Source organism: Tursiops truncatus, chromosome 2 (assembly GCF_011762595.2).
Source record: "Tursiops truncatus isolate mTurTru1 chromosome 2, mTurTru1.mat.Y, whole genome shotgun sequence".
NCBI classification, from domain to species: domain Eukaryota; kingdom Metazoa; phylum Chordata; class Mammalia; order Artiodactyla; family Delphinidae; genus Tursiops; species Tursiops truncatus.
The window spans coordinates 81,995,166-82,014,314 of NC_047035.1; the positions used below are offsets into that span (position 1 = coordinate 81,995,166).

General features: G+C 42.4%; 1 protein-coding gene across 9 annotated transcripts in view; it reads right to left on the reverse strand.

Annotated features, from left to right (window-relative positions):
- Positions 1-19,149, reverse strand: part of RASGRP1 (RAS guanyl releasing protein 1) — a 1,027,205-nt gene that overhangs the window by 294,264 nt on the left and 713,792 nt on the right. Inside the window, exon 1 of one of the 9 annotated variants that reach the window (XM_073800724.1) lies at positions 18,143-18,271. The exons of 7 other annotated variants lie outside the window; for them this stretch is intronic. The gene's annotated coding sequence lies outside the window, so the exon portion shown is untranslated. Of the gene's footprint in view, positions 1-18,142; positions 18,272-19,149 lie in introns of those variants that run through there. One more of the 9 variants, XM_073800726.1, reaches the window with a different exon arrangement.

Consider the following 19,149-nt stretch of genomic DNA (forward strand, 5'->3'; position numbering starts at 1 on the left):
AGGGCCACGGTCCCCCTAAAGGTTCCCGAACAGAATTCTTCCTTTCCTAGTCCAGCTTCTGTTGTTCCAGGAATTCTTTGGCTTGTGACTCTGTCACTCCAATCTCTCCCTTCATCTTCACATGGCCTTCTCCTCTGTGTCTCCTCCTCTTCTGTCTCTAAGAACACTTGTTATTGGATTTAGGGCACACCGCAGTAACTCAGGATGATCTCATCTCAAAATCCTTAGCTTAATTCTGTCTGCAAAAATGCTTTTTCCAGGGCTTCCCTGGTGGCACAGTGGTTGAGAGTCCACCTGCCAATGCAGGGGACACGGGTTCGTGCCCCAGGCCGGGAGGATCCCACATGCCACGGAGCGGCTGGGCCCGTGAGCCATGGCTGCTGGGCCTGCATGTCCAGAGCCTGTGCTCCGCAATGGGAGAGGCCACAACAGTGAGAGGCCTGCATACCGCAAAAAAAAAAAAAAAAAAAAAAAAAAAAGGGCTTCAATATGAGCAAGTGGCTCAGTCTTTCCTCACCACTTCTGGCGCATTGCCTCTTCTAGCTCAATTCATATCTATGGCCTTATGTGGAGTTCCTCATAACCATGTGACTAGGGAAGAAAAGACTTGGGCCTGACTTTATGATATGTGGGCACACGCCAGAAGTGCGCAGCCACTGCATTCTAGTCCCAGTTAGGGTGGCTCTGCAAGACCACAGTGAAGGGAAATTACTCCAATTAGGAGAGCATTAAACAGTATATTTGGTTGTTTACTTAGGTCACCATAAGACGGCTTAAGGTTTGTATCTACATGCGAAGTGACTAAAACTTAACCAGCTGGTCAGGCACTTTAGAAGAACATGACAAGGGGAAATGTATGAGGACGGATTTCTCATAACGGGTACAGAATATTCTTTCACCATGTAAACGCTCACCAGACAGTATTTCATTGTGGAGAGGCTCTTGATAATCAGGTGGACAAGATGGACTCACCCTGTGGCTATCAGTCAGAATATATCTCAGCCAACCTGGTGCTTGTTCAATGGGCCCCTTAAGCACAGTTGCTATGGCAGCAGAGACTGAGGCTCATCGGTGCGGTCTCCCTCATCAAGACTGACCTGGCTACCGCCACTGCTCAGCATCTCACCTCTGTCTCTCCAGATCTCTCACAGCAGAGACCAATGCTGAGCTTCTGAGATAGCATTATTTCCTAGGGGAGCCAACTTACTACCATGTTGTTGGACCCCTTCCATCATGGAGGCAGTGGCCATTTTTCCTCAAAGGAATAGCTATATATTCCAAACAGGTATTTTCTTCCTTGCCCCCACTCTTCTGCCAGTACAACCATTCCTAGACTTCCAGGATGCCTTATTTTATCCCTTCACATAATTCACTGAATGGCAAATAGAGTATGGAAATGGATTCTCATCCATTAAATTCACTATCCCATCATTCATAGACTTGTGGAATGAACTACAGACTCAGCTGCAATTACAGAGAGACTGTGAACTGTGCGGTTAGGGTATATGCCTCAAACCAGAGGTCATAATATAGTGCCATCTCCCTGACAGCCAGAATTCATGGATCTGGGAAGCAAGATGTCGAGGTAGAAGAGGTTCTTCTCACTCTTATACCTAATAATGCGCTTAAAGAATTTTTGATTCATGTTTCCACCATCTTGGGATTGGTGGTTTTGGAGGTTCTAGTGCCCAAAGGAAGACTGCCTCTGAGAGGGTACCAGTCATGGTTTCACTAAATTGGAAACTGGGACTGACTGGCTTCACATGCTGCTAAACCACCAGGCAAAGACGGGACCACTCTACTGGCCTGGGTGACCGAACTTGCTTGTAAAGGAAAACATGGATTGCTGATACCAGATGGGAGGGATGAGGGCCATGACTGAAGCCAGGAGAGTTTACTAGAGCTCCTTTTAGTATTTCTCTACCACCCTCGCCTATGAAAAATTACAGCACCCCAATAAATACAAGACTACCATAAAATCAGATTTTGCATAAATAAGGTTTCATCTTCACCACCAGGTAAAGACTTTATCCAGCCAAGGAACTTATAGAGGGTAAGAGGCATAGGGAAAGGGTAGTAGAAGGAGGAAGCTCTGGTTATCAAATTAGGCCTGAGACCAAGAACAAAAGCAGGGATAATAGAAGCTATGCTTTGTGTCATCCCCCCCAACCCCATGTTTTTTATCCTGTGTTATGGTTATGTTATATGGAGACCACTGATGTTGGCCTACATTTTGTGTTTCCTGTGGAAGTATGAGTCAATTCACAGCACCTCCCAATGATACATCTGTTGATAGGAACTGTGTTTCCTATACTGGGGACACATGCTTTTCAACCAGACAAAGGGAAAAAGTAGATACTGAGGCACAAAAGTGTGTTAGATATTCTCCGTCCCTCTAGATTTGTTTTCCATCCTTTTCTACCCAGCTCTATGCATGGAGAGGTTGACCTCCATAAACTGCTTTAACCAGGCTCCCATGCCCTATGGCTTTTAGTTGCAATGGCAATGGCAGATGAGAGTACTGGGGGAAGGAAAGACCAAGCCGTGCCTTCCTTGGCCCCTCCCGCCTGGGCCACAGTTTAGTAGTGGCCACCCTCTTCTTTCCAGGGCCAGGGATCCTCTTGAGTAGTCCTTTCCCATAGCTATAAGTATAAGGTCTCAGCAAACCCTCTCTCTCGTCTTGTGTCTTCAGTCTCTAAGTTAAAGGCTCCCAACATCAACCCTTGTTGGTTTCCCCTAACTCTGTCCTCTCTTTAAAAATAGCCCTTTCATGAAACACTCTGGTCACCCATTTGAATGAGCTATCACTTTCTCACCAGGATTCCGACTAGCACAACACCCAAGGCCACGCTCTTCTGTTTAGGCTAGGAAATCCCTCCTTCTCCACCCCCACCCAGCTCATGTGCTCATATATCAGGAGTGGTTTATCCATGGTTCTATGTGCATCTGCTGAGAGCAGGACAGATCCAAAGACAGCTTCTCCTCCTTGGGCTATAGTCACTTCCATAACAACCATTACAGGAGGGAAGAGGAATTTCTCTCTCTTTTAGGTTAGGAAATTTTGGCCCCTGCCTCATCGGTGTGCCAAATCCCCTGAACTTGGAAAAGAGTGCGTTGTTCATTCTGTTAGCATTATAGTAGCAAAATAAATTTACCATAATATTCCAGGGGTCACAAGGACAATAGTTCATTACTAAGCTACAAGCCTGCTTCATTCATTCATTTACTCAACAACCATTCAGTGAACACTTACTTTGTTCTAGGCTCTGAAAATATAGAACTAGACAAAGACTTTACCATCATGGAGCTTACCACTTTTTTAAAAAGCTGTATTGGAGTACAGTTGCTTTACAATGTTGCTTACACTCTCTTTTGTGTTATGGTTATGTTATATGGACAGCACTGATATTGGCCTACATTTTGTGTTTCCTGTGGAAGTATGAGTGAATTCACAGCACCTCCCAAGGATTAGAAAAAAGACAAAAATATAGGTAAGTTACAGTTACACAGCATTTCTCCATAGTTAGTTCAATAGAGTTCAATTCCGAAGTGTGAGTGTGGTCTTTGCAACACTGGCAGGTCTCTTCCCTGAACCACTTTGCGCTTGAAAATTTGTGAAAACCCAACGAGGTTTTGCTAGATTCCTCTCGTTTCCATGTCAAACATCTTGAAGCATCACAATACCAGTCTAACTGTTGCTGCTACAGAATCTGTCCCATGGTCTTTCCTGGGGAAGCCCACATCCCTTGCCCTACTGCTCTAGATATTTCTCCTGGGACAGGTTCTGTTCAGATGCCTGGACTCAGCCTTCCACATCTCAGCTGCTTCTCAACCTACTTCAGCCTCAGTTCAACAGGACTCCCTTCCTCTGAGGCTTCTCTCTAGATTCACTTCATCCTTCCCTCTGGCCCATGCCTTTTTCTTTGTAACCTCAGCTCCCTTCCTCCACTTCTTAGACTATTGTCCTGATGTCTGTCAATCAACTCTGGCCCACCACGCTGCTACCATCAGCCTACCGGGAGTCCTGCTGATGGACAGCTAGATGACATGTCAACAGATCCCTTTTGTAAAATGGAAATTGGAAGAAACCTACAACAGAGTAGGAGAAGGAAAGCTAAGTCATTTATTCCAGATGTACCTTGTTCCCAGTAGGTCTCTGCAATGGTGTTTCCTCCTTATACTGCTTTTTTTTTTTTTTGGCAGTGCAAGGTCAAATTTAAAAATGTGCATGCTGACACTCACAGTTGTTCCACTTCATTTTCGGGGTGGCTGGTGTGTGGTCAGGGTTTTTCATCTCTTTGTAGTTTTGTGTGAAAACTCACTGTGACATGGGGTAGGGGGAATGACCCGTAAGGAAAAATCTCGCTCACACAAGAGAGCTGAAATCAAAGGAATGCTTGAGGCTGTGAAAAACGGCCTCCCGTTTCCTGGCTCCAGGCTGTGAGCACTCAGGCCCTGGAAAAGGTAGTCTGGAAAAAGTGAGGTGTGGGGAGGACGAGGATTTTCACATTGCAACAGAGGATATCCATCGTTTCTTTTCAGGTTTAACTGCGCGTGGTGTGCGCTTATAAGTGCTCATAAATTGTCTACCCCAATATTGAATTCAGCCCCCTCCATATATGTCAGCATGAGCTGAGCTGAAGCCAGTGGAATGGGCCAAAATACACTAAAACTGCAGCCAGACTGATGACAGAGGGTTTTAAAAGTCAGCTAGAGAGACCTGTGGACCCAGTTATTGGAGTAATAGATTTCTTGTCCTGAGCCTCTACACAGATGCTATTTTTTCCTCTTTGGGGTGGGATATGAAAGGAGAAGGTACTGATGGAGAAACGGACTTTCTTCTCTAGCTGAAAAAGTAGCACTTAGTAACTTAGAAAAGTATTCAGAAATTTTAGTTAAAACTCATCGTGTGGCATTTCATAGGATGTTCCAATTGTCTACTGTAAGATACATATTCCTTGTTTTACCCTGTTTTTTGGAGACATTACTAGAAATGGCATTATTAATTTTCAGTAGATTGAAACAAGTTGATTTCCAACGTCTATAAAATACCAATGAGGGAAAAAAGTACTTTGACCCTCCAAAGGGAAAGTAGAAAAGTGTTATGCAAATATTTCCTACCACTGCCTACCAGTTGCTTTTTACAGGTGTCTGCTTTGATTGATTGATTAAGTTGTATTCAGTAGAGAAATTGTGTTGGATGTTTTCTTTAAACGTGAAGCATTTTTGAGGTTGGGAAGAGTGAAAGAGGTTAAGAAATAAGTGCCATTTGAAAGTTGGGCAAATACAAATTAAACAGCTTGGCTACAGCTCAGATGTTCTCTTTAGGCCTCCTATAATGTTTATCGATGATATCCTATTATGCAAAAGGTATTGAGTGACAAGTGTCTAAGAAGACTCTTGCAAGGAAATAACCATTTGGGACTTCTGGTGGGTCCAGGGACAAAGATTCTTTAATGAAACATTCCTGACCCTCTGGGCAATGACCAAATAGGGCAGGTAATTAAAGTCACAACAAGGTGATAAAGTGGCCCTGTTTGGATTCAGTTCAAGGATTCATATATGGGTCTGGAGTGAAGACTCTTGGATGTGAAATTATTTCATGCCATTTAAAATGTTACTCCACTAAGTGCTCAGGAAAATTATCATACTTTTTTTCTAATGGGCAAAAAGGAAGATGTTTTAGGAAAGAATGGAGTAGTTGAAACATGAGTCATTTAAGAGAACTGATGCTAAGACCCTTCTCCTTCAGAGTTAACAGGCTTAATCTTGTTAGTGAGAGGGTCCTTCTTGCTTCATCAAGAGGAATGGGACCAGGAGACAAGGCATGGTGAGTCATGGTGGCAACAACAATGAATGCCATGAGATGAGGAAGCCGAGAGCTGCAACCAGAAGATATTAACAGGTACTAAGAAGAGTCCGTAAATCAGTTAGAAGAAGGGAGAAACTGAAGCTTTCAGATATGCCATTAGCAATGTGTCTGGAATACAGTAGGTGCTCAATAAATGTGTTGAATGAATGAATGTGAAGAAAACTAAGAGCTGGGTGTGAGGAGGAGCCACATCAAAGTATCTAAAGATCTCATCCTGTGGGTTCTGAGGAAGCAGGTGGATTTTTTCAGAAGATGCTAACAAAGATAATACAGAGTCAAATTTCTGGTCTTAGGTTGGGTGTTAATGGTGCCAGTGAGGAAATTAGTCGGTAAGTGTTCTGGGTGGAGTTTCAGGGAAAATAGACCTCAGGCAATAAAGTGGTGCACTGGACTGGCAGGGACTGCGGGTGACTGGGGATAAGGAAGCAGGGTGAGCTCAGCTGCTGAGCCAGCTGCTCCTTGCTCTGCAGAAGCTGTGGCCCAAGAAGGGCTCCAAATGAACTGTCCTTCTAACAGTAGTCAGTCCAAAGCCAGCTGTCTACTTGCCCCAGGCCAAAAACATGCTTGGGCTTATAACACTGGAGAAAAAAGAACTTGTATTTCCAAAGCATGAAGCATTTTTACACTCGTGAAAGTGATTCCCTTGCAGAATAAACTGCTTTAGGACAGTGGTTCTGACATATTAAGAGGAAGAGAATTCTCCTGAATCCCTATGACTGACATCAATTGTTTTTAGGATAATGTTACTTAAATATGTATGTACAAATATAAAACTAGGAACAAACTCTTTATGTTTAAAAAACTTATACAACCAAATTCAATTCCAAATTAAATTCAGACTCATTGAATTTGGCATGCACGTACTTTGTTACGATGTGCTATGTGATGACACAATTTTCCCACTACTTTCCTCTATTTTAGCTCCCAATACATTTTGTACAGTGTACTGTGAAGTCATGGGGTCTTTGGCTTGTTTTAATGCATCATTTATGAGTTACATCTACCTCTCTTCTTTTCTTGTTTCATCAGTGGTAATTAATGTACCACATAATGTCAGATCAAATCACAATTTATTAAATAACTTAAGACACTAAAGTCTTATTCTATAAAAACATCTTTTAATTACAAATGCCCAATGTAAGTTTTGACTTCCTAATGAATGAAATAATTCAGCATGAGTAAGTATGGTAGTTTTGGGGTAATTAGTGTCATTTTGACATTAGGATATCAATTTAACAGCAATCAGATATGCTTATTTGTACACTGAAGGTTAACACTACAACTTAGGTGATCTCTTGGCACCAACATGGTCATAAATATAACTCAGCCATAGGCAATGAATAAGTGGCAGTACACAGTTCCCAGGTGACTGAGAATGTGCTAATATTAATTTTTAAATTTTTACTCAGGATATATTTCAAATATGGATATATTTCAAATATGGTAAAGTATAGAAAATAGTTGAAAGACTTATATGTCCATCAAGTAAATTATAAAGATGGTAATATTTTAAAATAATTAGTTCCTTTAGGTATTTTTTGGTTATTTTATTTAAAAAATTTATATACAGTAAAATACTCTGTTGTTGTACAACTCTATGAGTTTCAACACATGCATAGACTTGTGTAACCACTACTAGAAAAAAACCAGTTTCATCATCCCTCCAAACTCCCTTGTGCTGTCCTTTGTAGTCAAACCTTTCCCCTACCTCTACTAATTTTTTCTCTGCCCCGATGGTTTTGCCTTTTCCAGAATGTCATATACATCGAATCCTACAATAGGCGATCGTTGGAGACTGACTTCTTTCACTTTATATGATGTATGCTGTGTACGTTAATATGCCATTTTCTTTTTAATGCTGAGTGCATTCCATTGTATGGAATATACTTTTACTCAGTGAAGGACATTTGATTTGCTTTTAATATGTGGCATTTATGAATAATGCTGTGATAAATATTTGTGTACAGGTTTTTTTTGGGAACAGAGTTCTCATTTCTCTAGCATAAATCCCTAGAAGTAAGATTGCTGGGTCATATTATAAGTGTACATTTAGCTCCCCAAGAACTACTAAATTGATTTCTACAACGTCTGAACTATTTTGCATTCCCAGTGGCAATGTATAAGAGTTCTAGTTGTTCCCCTTCCTCACCAGCATTTAGTATGTCAGGTTAAAAATTATTTTAGCCACTCTAATAGGTTATGTAGCCATCTTAGTAGGTATACAGAAGCCATTGCTAGTTTTGAGCAGAGAAATGTCATGATCTGATCGATTTTTTAAGAGGATGTTGTGCTAACACAGACTGTAGGAAGGCAAGTTAGAAGAAAGGAGACCTAATAGAAGGCTATTGAAATAACATAGACAAAGGGAAAGGTGGCTTAGGCCAGGTTAGTAGCCATACAGGGGGTGGGAAGTTTTGGGTTTCTTCGCTAATTAACTGGATGTGGCATGAGAAAGGAAGAGGGAAGTTAAGGATGATTATAAGATTTGGGGGCTGAGCAATTAGAAAAAATAGAATTGACATTTACTAAAATGTGGATGATAGGAACAGTTTTGGGGGAATGGTCAGAAACTCAGTCTTGGATATCTTAGTTTGAGATCCCTATTATTCATCCAAGAAGAGACGTCAAGTAGATGGCTGGATATGTGAAACTAGAATTCATGCCTGGGCTAGAGATAGAAATGAGGAAGTTATCAGTCTAAGGTAGTTACAGGCGTAAGTCTGGATGAGATCTCCAAGGGAGTCAGAGTAGATAAAAATAAAGAAGTCCAGTGGCTGGGCCCTGAGGAAATCTAACACTTAAAGGGGGATACAAAAGGGAACCAGCACAGGATTCCGTGCAAAATGTCTTCTCGAGCTTCCCTGGTGGTGCAGTGGTTGAGAGTCCGCCTGCTGATGAAGGGGACACGGGTTTGTGCCCCGGTCCAGGAAGATCCCACATACCACGGAGCGGCTAGGCCCGTGAGCCATGGCCGCTGAGCCTGCGGGTCCAGAGCCTGTGCTCCGCAACGGGAGAGGCCACAACAGTGAGAGGCCCGCGTACCGCAAAAAAAAAAAGTCTTCTCAATAACTAATCAGACCAAAGAATGAAATAATGCCATTTGCAACAACATGGATGGAACTGGAGATTATCAAACTATGTGAAGTCAGACAGAGAAAGACAAATATCATATGATATCGATTATATGTGGAATCTAAAAAAAATGATATAAATGAATTATATACAAAACAGAAACAGACGCACAGACTTAAAAAACTTATGGTTATCGAAGGGGAAAGGTGTGGGGGAGGGATAAAATGGGAGTTTGGGGTTGACATTTACATACTACTATGTTTAAAACAGATAACCAACAAGGACCTACTATACAGCACAGGGAACGCTGCTAAATATCCTTTGTTTCTTTTTTTTTGCGGTACGCGGGCCTCTCACTGTTGTGGCCTCTCCCGTCGCGGAGCACAGGCTCCAGACGCACAGGCTCAGCGGCCATGGCTCACGTGCCCAGCCGCTCCATGGCACATGGGATCTTCCCGGACCGGGGCACGAACCCGTGTCCCCTGCATCGGCAGGTGGACTCTCAACCACTGCGCCACCAGGGAAGCCCTCTGCTAAATATTCTGTAATAACCTAAATGGGAAAATAATTCGAGAAAGAATAGATACATGTACATGTAGAACTGAATCACTTTGCTATACACTTGAAACTAACACAACATTGTTAATCAATTATACTCCAATATAAAATAAAAATTAAAAAAACCCAACTAATCAGACCATGGCAGAAACTAAGCATATGATGTGGAAGCCTATCAAGCTCATCCCCACACATTTTAATGCAATAATTAAAATAGTTTGTTAAAAAATAAAAAATCTGAAACAAATGTGAAACTGAACGGAATACTGGGACAGCATACATAAACCAGGAGTGTCCTGGGCAAACTAGAATGTATATTCATTCTGTCTCTGGGAGATCTCTCCATTGTCATGGCTTCAACTACCCTTTATTTGTGGCTGAACTCATTACCTTGACGCCATGTCTCTTGGAACCTGATTTTTCTTCCAGCAGTTATTTCCTGTCTGAGCACATGTTAGAACTATATAACTTATTACTCAAATAAACACCCCATGGACCACCCTAGCCTTCTTCCTTACCTCTTATCTATCACATCCAATCTATGACCACATTTCCTCCATTCCTCTCCCTAAAGAGCACATAAATCCATTTACCCACTTTTCTTCATGTCCACTGCTACCATCTCAGTTCATATACCAGCATCTCTCACCTGGACTACTCCATAGTCTCATAACTCGTCTCCCAGCATCACCCTTACTCCGCGGCAGGCTATTCTCCACATTGTGACCAAGATGAGTTTTTAAAAATGCAAATTTAGTCATGTTACTTCCCTACTTAAAACCTGCAAATGGCATCTTACTGTTCTTAAACTAAGTTCCTTATCATAGCCTACTGTGTACTGCTTGATCCAGCTGTCTCTCTCCATTCTAACCTTTCACCAACTTCACCCTCATTTTCTACACTCTAGTTTTTCAAACTTTGTTAGCTGTATGTTTGTGTGTGCCCCTCAAATTATGTTGAAACCCTAATCCCCAGTGTAATGATCTTTGGAGATGGGGCCTTTAGGAGGCACTTAGATCGTGAGTGTAGAGCCCCCAAGATGGGATTAGCTTTCCAGCATATGAGGATACAGGAAGAAGGTGGCCATCTGCAAACCAGGAAGACAGCTCTCACCAGACACTGAATTTGCAGGCACTTTCATCTTGGACTTCCTGGACTCCAGAACTGTGAGAAATAATTTTTTGCTGTTTAAGTCACCCAGTCTAGGGTATTTTGTTATAGCAGCCCAAACTAAGACAGTCCCTAAGACATGCTATATTCTTGCTTCTATAGGTCACTAATGCTAGGAACACTTTCTCACTCAATGACTTCTTTGCCACCTAACTCCTGCCTTTCCCTTAAGTCTCATTTAAGGGTCTTACTCTAGAAGTTATCTTCCCAGGCAGGCCCTCCCCAGCTCCTCAGACCAGGATATAACCTGTATTAGGCATTTCAGTGCATCCTACTTCGCCTTTTTGTAGCGCTTGTCACGTATAGATTGAAAATCTCTAAAGTGCATAACTGCAAGTACCACGAGGACAGGACCATGTCTGTTACTCAGTATCCAGTTTCTGGCTCATACTGTGCTCAATAAATGATTGCTGAATCTGAAAAGACATTGCTTAACTTCATTTCCTGAAGAGTAAACTGAATCTTGACTATCCTCAAAATCTGTCTTAAAAAGTCAATCACTAAAGAACAACAAAATATAAAGTCCTGAACTCTTGTCATGTGCCTCTCTCGGTGTCATATTGAGTAAGAAGACCTACATACTCAGAGTGTTTGGGGTTTCTCCCGAAGAATCCACGTTTCTTGTTGATTGGATGAGGAATGGTCTTTTTGGTCCTACTTCGGTGAGGTCTCCTACCTTGAGGGCTTGATTTCTATCATTTTTATCTGAGATCTGGGATCAGAGTAGGAGGGACTTTGGGGGTGGCATATCTAATGCATACTCTTGCCTTTAGGCAAGACTCCATTGAACTAATTCAGATTAAAGATTTCTAAATTGTATAGAGTATAAGAAAACATTTTCTAATGCCCCCCAATACAGGAGGTCTATTTTGGTGTACACTTGTCATAAGAGTAGTTTTCCTAACATTTGATCTTAATTTTTCCAGTTTGGACCTGAATACATCTTGTCTTGTCTCCAGGAAAAGGGGAAAGTGGTTGGCTCCTCTTCTCTGTGCAAAGACTTCCTAGCCATATGAACAGTTTATAAATCAACGCTTAGCATCTGGAAGGCGACGTCAGGAAAGCTCCTCCGGGAAATAAGCTCCCTTCCCTAAGATGGGTTTCTACTGAGAAGTCAAGCTCTGTAAGATTAAAAATGCACCATGCTTAGGGAATTTGAAGTCTTCTTTCCATTTGAAAATGCATAAAAACCAACTGCAACCTAAGTCATGTTTCAGCTATGTCCTGGAAGACTGAGAAGTGTTGTTTTCATGGAACATTACTTATTACAGAAAAGATTTTATAGCCATATTATAATTTGTGGTACATAGATGTTTCCTAAGGGCTCTCTGGTTTAAGACTGCAATCATGGATGAAACTCTGATATCGTGGTGACTCTCTAGAGCATGAGCTTTATTTCCAAGATGCACAGTCTTCTAATTCTGTTTCCAGAATGATTTCAATGGCTGGTATAGAGTTTTAACTGTAAGGAGGAAGGAAGGAGCAGAGAAAGAGGCATGTAGGGGAGAGAAGGGGAAAGATTTGAAGCCAGATCTATAACTATCTCTGTCTGACTCCTTGTCTCTTTCTCCCTCGAGTTCAATCAACTTCAATAGGCCCCAGACACCCTGAACACAAGGTGGGGCCTAAGCAAAACATTGTCTGTGTCCAGGAAGCTACTAAAATAGCCTCCGTGAGTCCTGTAAAGGGCATTTAGTGAAACACAAAGTACAGGCCATGATGAAAGGCTGATGGTGGCTATGCTGATGAAAAGGCCAGAGAGAAAGGAGCAAGTTCGGCCCAATCAAGATTCAGCTTCGAAGGCGGACCTCCTTCTATACAAACCAGCCTGTGGCTCTCTGGGTACTGCAACTTCTCCCACACCCCTGTGGATGCAGCTGCTGAACCTCTAGGGGCTTCAGCTTCATCAACAAAATGAGGAGACTGGACCAGTCCACCGCTCAGCACTAACTCTCTGGGATTCTCATGTACAGGTGGACCCTACATAGAAGAAGTGAAGATAAGAATAAAAATATATGTAATGGAACCATTAGGAGATGAAATTTCAGCTTTGGTTTTTGGGTTCTATTAGTCACTTAGTCCTTTTTTTACTCAAACTTAAAAACATTAATTGAGAAATTTCCAGTGCTACTTAACTTGCCTAGTATATTGCACCTGCTCTTTGGAGGAGGGAGTAGACTGAAGCAACATGAATTAAGGCCTTCATCTCCTTCCTGCATGACACTGGCACCTACTGTGAGATAATATGTACCCTGGTTTGGGCCACTGGTAGCAGCTGTAACCATAGCCCCAGGTCTAACAGTAATCCACTATTGAGTGTTAGATCTATGTTAATGCTGCTAGGTAGAAGCTGGGGACTTTAGAGAACATATACAGAGAAGAGTGTGTAGTATTATTCTCTCTACCTAGCACATCCTTTCTGAATCTTTGCATATACATGGGTGTATGCACAGGCACACACATACCCTCCTCATATATATACAATCAGATGAGCACACTTGCCTGCCCAGGCCCATCAGATGCCAGTGGAGAGGAGGTGAACAGGGCACTGGGATGTGAAATGGGAGTGAAGATGTGATGGGAGTGCCAAGGGAAAAATATAAATGGGGATGTGTGGCCTCTTGCACTGACACTAGTCTTCTCTGGTTTTGGCATCGCGGGGGCTTTGCCTGGGAAGGCAGGGAGCCCAGCTTTACTCCACTGTCCTTTCTGGTCCCCCTTCTCTGTTGTGAGTCCTCATTTGGCTTGAGACACTGCAATGACTTTACAAAACCCTTTGCTATGCCAGCAAATTCAAGATATGAACGGTTTACATGTAGGCTAGTTATAGGTACACTGTCGAGGTGGAATCCAACTCATTCAATTTGATTCATAAGCCATGCTTCTCAGAACAGACTTCCCCTTTTGTTTGACCCCCTAGGCTCTTTTGGACTGGATAGGTTATACCATGGGAAATCTCGACCCCTAAAAATCAGAAGCCTAAAATAGCAAGCCGTATTTCTTGCTCACACTACACATCCATTAGGGATTGGCCAAAGGACTGTACATTGCAGCCACTTGGGATCCTGCCCACGGAAGCTAAACCAAACAGAGACTTCCATGATTCCAAAGTCAGGCACGTGAGAACATGGTGAACTCTACACTTGCTCTTAAAACTGCTGCCTGGCGATAACACACAGCAGTTCCACTCATGTATCTTTGGCTAAAGCAAGTCACATGCCCAAATCTAATGTTAAAGAAGCAATCATACTCTTCCCCCAGGGTTGGGTAACAGATACCAGTCAAAAGTAGTCCTTTACCACCTTCTCTCAATGCTGGCTCACCTCTCACCCATCCCCACCCCTTCTCTCAGAAACGTCTATAACCTCCAAGTTGGCTGTTCCCCTTTCAAGGTCCTACATCCTGAATTTCTTGAACTTTTTGATTTTGAGCACATTTTGCTTATCCAGATTCCCCAGAAGGCTAGAAATTATTATTTCTAATATTATTGGAGATTATAATAAATTATAATAGTAATTATAAATTATTACTGGAGATTATTATAAATGAAACTTTGGAGATTATTATAAATGAAGAGATTATCATAAATGAAACTTTACCTTAACCTTTGATGAACTATTCCCAATTTGACCCATATTAGAAAGTTTGGTAACCTTAAATTTTACAGATTTCACTTTGAATGGATGTCACAACGCTGGATCATTCTCACCAAAAAATGTACTCTTGTTACAAGCACAAGAATAAGCTTCTCTAAGGGGTATGTCACCAGTACTCCTGATTAGCTGCATGACCCTGCAAAGACACCTGATATCTTGGGGAATATTTTCCCATGAGTAGAATAAAGGATGGTACCAGATTTCCAAGAGCCTTCCAGATGTACAATTTCTTGATTCTATTATTTCTGTTTATAACCTCCCAGAAAGTGCAGTAGTCTCCAGCACGTGCTGGGGATAGTGACAGTTTTACAGGTCAGGGTATGCTCATTACTGAGCATGCTCTATGGTAGGCTCATGCAGAACTGCATGTACAGGTATGGGAAGCATCTGATTCCAGATGCTTGAGTGGAAAGTCAGAAAAGTAAAAACAAGTATACAGTCCACACCCATGAGGGAGCTAATGAGTTACCTGTGGAGGAGAAATACACCAACCAGAATTCTTCTGTGTTTAACACAGGTCAGATTATCTTCTTTGTGGACTCCCATCATTAGGACTGAGAGGCAGTGATCAAAATAATTTGATTATAGCATCTTGCTAGTTATATGGCCTAAGTTATGTTTATTCGTCTTTCCTTTGGCATTCCAGACATAACAACGCCAGTGACTACACACAGACTGTTTCTTTTGATCCCTCTCCAAGACCACTGGTTTCCTTTCTAGGACTTTAGACTTGATATACCTTTAAGTAGCAAGAGACTGAATTGGAAATTGCTTTGGAATCCACTTGTGGATCCTTCAATCAAACAAGTCAGTAACCTCAGTGTGCTAACTTCCATTCACTTATCCACTCATTCAATCAGCATTCACTGAGCACCTCCTATGTACCAGGTTCTGTGCTGGGCACTGAAGACCCAAACACCAAGAAGGCACAGGAGAATAAGCCCTGAACCCAGAGGCCCTCACAATCTTGTCGGGATATAGAGGAAGAGGGCAAGTTTGTATTAGAGGTGCATGGCCAGTGCTATAGTAAACAGGAGTCAGCGATTGGTTTCCTGAGTCAAAAAAAAAAAAAAAAAAGCTACAGCAGGGAGGGCATGTGTGAGTGGGATCTTCCATTGAGTGGGGTTTTGCCAGGTGGAGAAATTCAAGAAGAGATTCAAGATTCAGGCAGAGGGGGATGGACATATATACACTACCAAATGTAAAACAGATAGCTAGTGGGAAGCAGCCACATAGCACAGGGAGATCAGCTCAGTGCTTTGTGACCACCTAGAGGGGTGGGATAGGGAGGGTGGGAGGGAGACGCAAGAGGGAGGGGATATGGGGATACATGTATATGTATAGCTGATTCACTTTGTTATAAAGCAGAAACTAACACACCATTGTAATGCAATTATACTCCAATAAAGATGTTAAAAGAAAAAAAAAAAGATTCAGGCAGAGGGAACAGAATGGGCAAAGGAACAAAAGCGAGTATAGGCAGACCTCTGAGATATTGCAAGTTCAGTTCCAGATCACTGCAATAAAGGGAGTCGCATGAATGTTTTGGTTTTCCAGAGCATATATAAGTTACATTTACACTATGCTGTAGTCCATTAAGTGTGCAATACCATTATGTCTGAAGAAACAATGTATATACATTAAAAAATATAAAACAAAAAGTAATTACAATAGTAAAAAAGATCACTGATCACTGTAACAAATATAATAAGGGAAATGTTTGAAATATTGTGAGAATTTCCAAAATGGGAAACAGACATGAAGTGAGCAAATGCTGTTGGAAACATGGTGCCAACAGACTTGCTTGATGCAGGGTTGCCACAAACCTTCAATTTGTCAAAAAAAAAAACAAAACATAAAAAACACAATCAAATTGTTGTCAAGTTCATTCACTTATATAAGGCATAAAAAAATGGAAACTTTAGTTTCCCCATGTACAAAATAGAATTTAGAATACCTAACATTACAGGGCCATCCTAAGAATTAACTGAAATAATTGATGTGGAAGAATCTCATGAAGTACCAAAATAATACTAAAAGCAATACGGAAGTAGTAAGACAACGTACAATTCTTATTTCTGACGTTTATTCCCTGCCCTAGACCCTAGTTCTATCCTCCCTTTGTGCTCTTCATGACCTTTTGGATTTTTCTCGATACCTGGGCTCATGTTAATTCTAGCACCTGACAGACACCTGAGGCTGGAGTTTTCTAACCTGCTGATTGTTAGCACTTTTCATCTTGTGTTCCTGCTGGTCAGTACCAATTGCCTTAAGCATCTAAGGAGAAGACTGAGAATCAGAGCTGCAAGGGCTCAAAGCAGCTACTCAGACTTATCACCTGCAGAGATGGGAAAATCGGGACCTGCCAAGGCAGCTCACTAGAACCACGTCAGAGGGAAGGTCTTGGTTTTGGGGACAGGCTGAAATCAAACAGGGACAGTCTGACGATAAAGAGGTGAAGAGGGAGAGAGTTTGACTGATTCAAGAGGGAAGCAGGGTGCTGAGTGCCACCTGCAGCTCATTTTTGTGCTTCATCATCCATCACTGTCTCTTTCTCTTTGAAAATATCTCCTGGGGGGAGGTTCCTTGGCAAGAGGGAAGCTAGGCATGCCTCTCATCTTTCCCTTTATCCTCATTCCAGTTGGAAACAAATAACTCAAAGCTGGTTGACTTCCCAGCTGATCCAATTTGTTTCAAACTCCATTTTCAGTCCACTTCATAGGCAGTCTTCCAGGAATGCTAAAATTACTCTGTGGAAACAGTTGGGGGGGGGGGTATGGCTTGTGGATAGAGACAGTTGAGGTTACTGTCTTATAACACATCAGCTTGAGAAAGGACCAAGAGGTCAGGTACCCCCCCCCTTTTTACAGAAGTGGACCCTGAGGCCAGAGTGGGCAGGTGACTTGCCCAGGGTCTCACATCCAGGTGCCCTGCCTTCCTAAGTCTCCCAAAGGGAAAGAGGAGTATAAAAGACCCACTGTATCAGGGAAAGGATTGAGGAGTGACCGAGGCAGCACTGGCTAGCTGGAACTGATCTTGTCACAGGTTACGCTGGGAGAGTGGGCAAGACAGATTTCTCAGAAATAGAGAAACAAGAGTAAAAACCAAACTGGCACTTGGAGCAAACAAGTCAAAATCAAGAGCCAGTACTAGATGGGGACAAACTGACACTAAAAACATCTGAGAATGACTTAGGGTCAGCGTGGTGAAAAACAAGTTGTTTTCAAGTTGATAAAATCAAGCAGGAGTTCTATAAAATGAACACAATACCTGGATTCTCTAAAGGTTCCCCACTGTTGGGGAGGCCCCAGGATCTGGCCAGTCTCTTTCTCCCTTGTTCTTCCTTGACCCAAGCAAATGCAACACAAAGCTCACATTCATGTCTGGTATTCACTATCTCCAGGGCTTTCCTCAGGCTGTTCTCCGCCCAGAATGCTGTTTCCTCTCCTAACGCCCTTCTCGGGTCTAACCAAATTCTATGTGTCCTTCTAACAACTCTGGTCACCAATTCCAATGTGTCGGGGGTTTCCCCACACCACCAAGCACCTCTCCCACACCAGGTGCATGTCCTACAATTCAACTCAATTCTGTTATTATCGATGTGGATTTAGCATCAGATCCCACAGGTTAAAGGCTCAGTCCTATAAAACTGACCTCCCCCGTTCCCCACCTACTTCAGACACCAGCACAAATCCAGCTTGTCACCCATGCTTCTGACCAACTGGCCACAATTTGGAGGTTCCAACAGCCTCCTCCTCGGGTCTGACTCATTTGTTAAAGCAGTTCACAGAACTCAGAGAAACACTGTACTTACTGGATTATCAATGTCTCATAAAAGGATGTAACTCAGGAACGGTCAGATGGAAGAGATGCAGAGGGTAAGGTACGTGGGAAGGGGCACAGAGCTTCCATGTTCTCTAAGCCACCACTCTCCTTGAACTTCCATGTGTTCACCAAACCAGAAGCTCTCTAAACGCTCTACTTTTTTTGGGTTTTTATAGAGGCTTCATTACGTAGTCATGATTGACTGAATCATTGGTCATTGGCAACTGACTCAACCTCCAACCCCTCTCCAATTCCAAGGAGGTTGGGGGTGGGACTGAAAGTCCAACCCTCCAATCACATAGTTGGTTCTCCTGGCAACCAGCCCCCATCATTAGGTGCTCCAACAATCACCTCATTAACATAACAAGAAACAGCTTGGTCACTCTCACCACAGACAATTCCAAGGATTTCAGGAACTCTGTGCTGGAAAAGGGGTCAAAGACCAAATATGTATTTCTTATTATAAAGCACAATATCACACCTTCAAAGGCCAGTTCAGTGCCCACTGTCTATAGAAAGCCTTATACATGCCCAGGCTGATAGTATTCTCTCCCTTTGTGGACCTCTGGTGGCCTGTACCTGTCTCATTCACCATCAGAGTGATCTATGTGCAGGCACTGTAGCATTACCTCCTCCCTCTTTTTGGAAAAGTCCATGAGTAATTCATGTTCAATCCCACACAGGTCTTACCTGTGTGCCTTACATGTAGTAGGTGCTTGGAAAAGTTTTGCCAAAGGAGTGGTCATCTGGAGAGATTACTTCCAATACCATGATGCATCATGATATTGGAAGCATCATACTTGGCTTTGGCTAAATCCTTACTCAGAGCATCTCATGTCCCCAAGTAAAGAGAAATGTTGAGAAGTTGAGAGCATTCATAGGAAAGCCACAGAGATAATAAATAAATTTAAAAGTAGGCTAAAGAAAGTCAATTTAAAGGAGAATAAAACGTGGGACCTTTCCAGAGAAGTGAGGCACACTCACTGATCTTTTTCC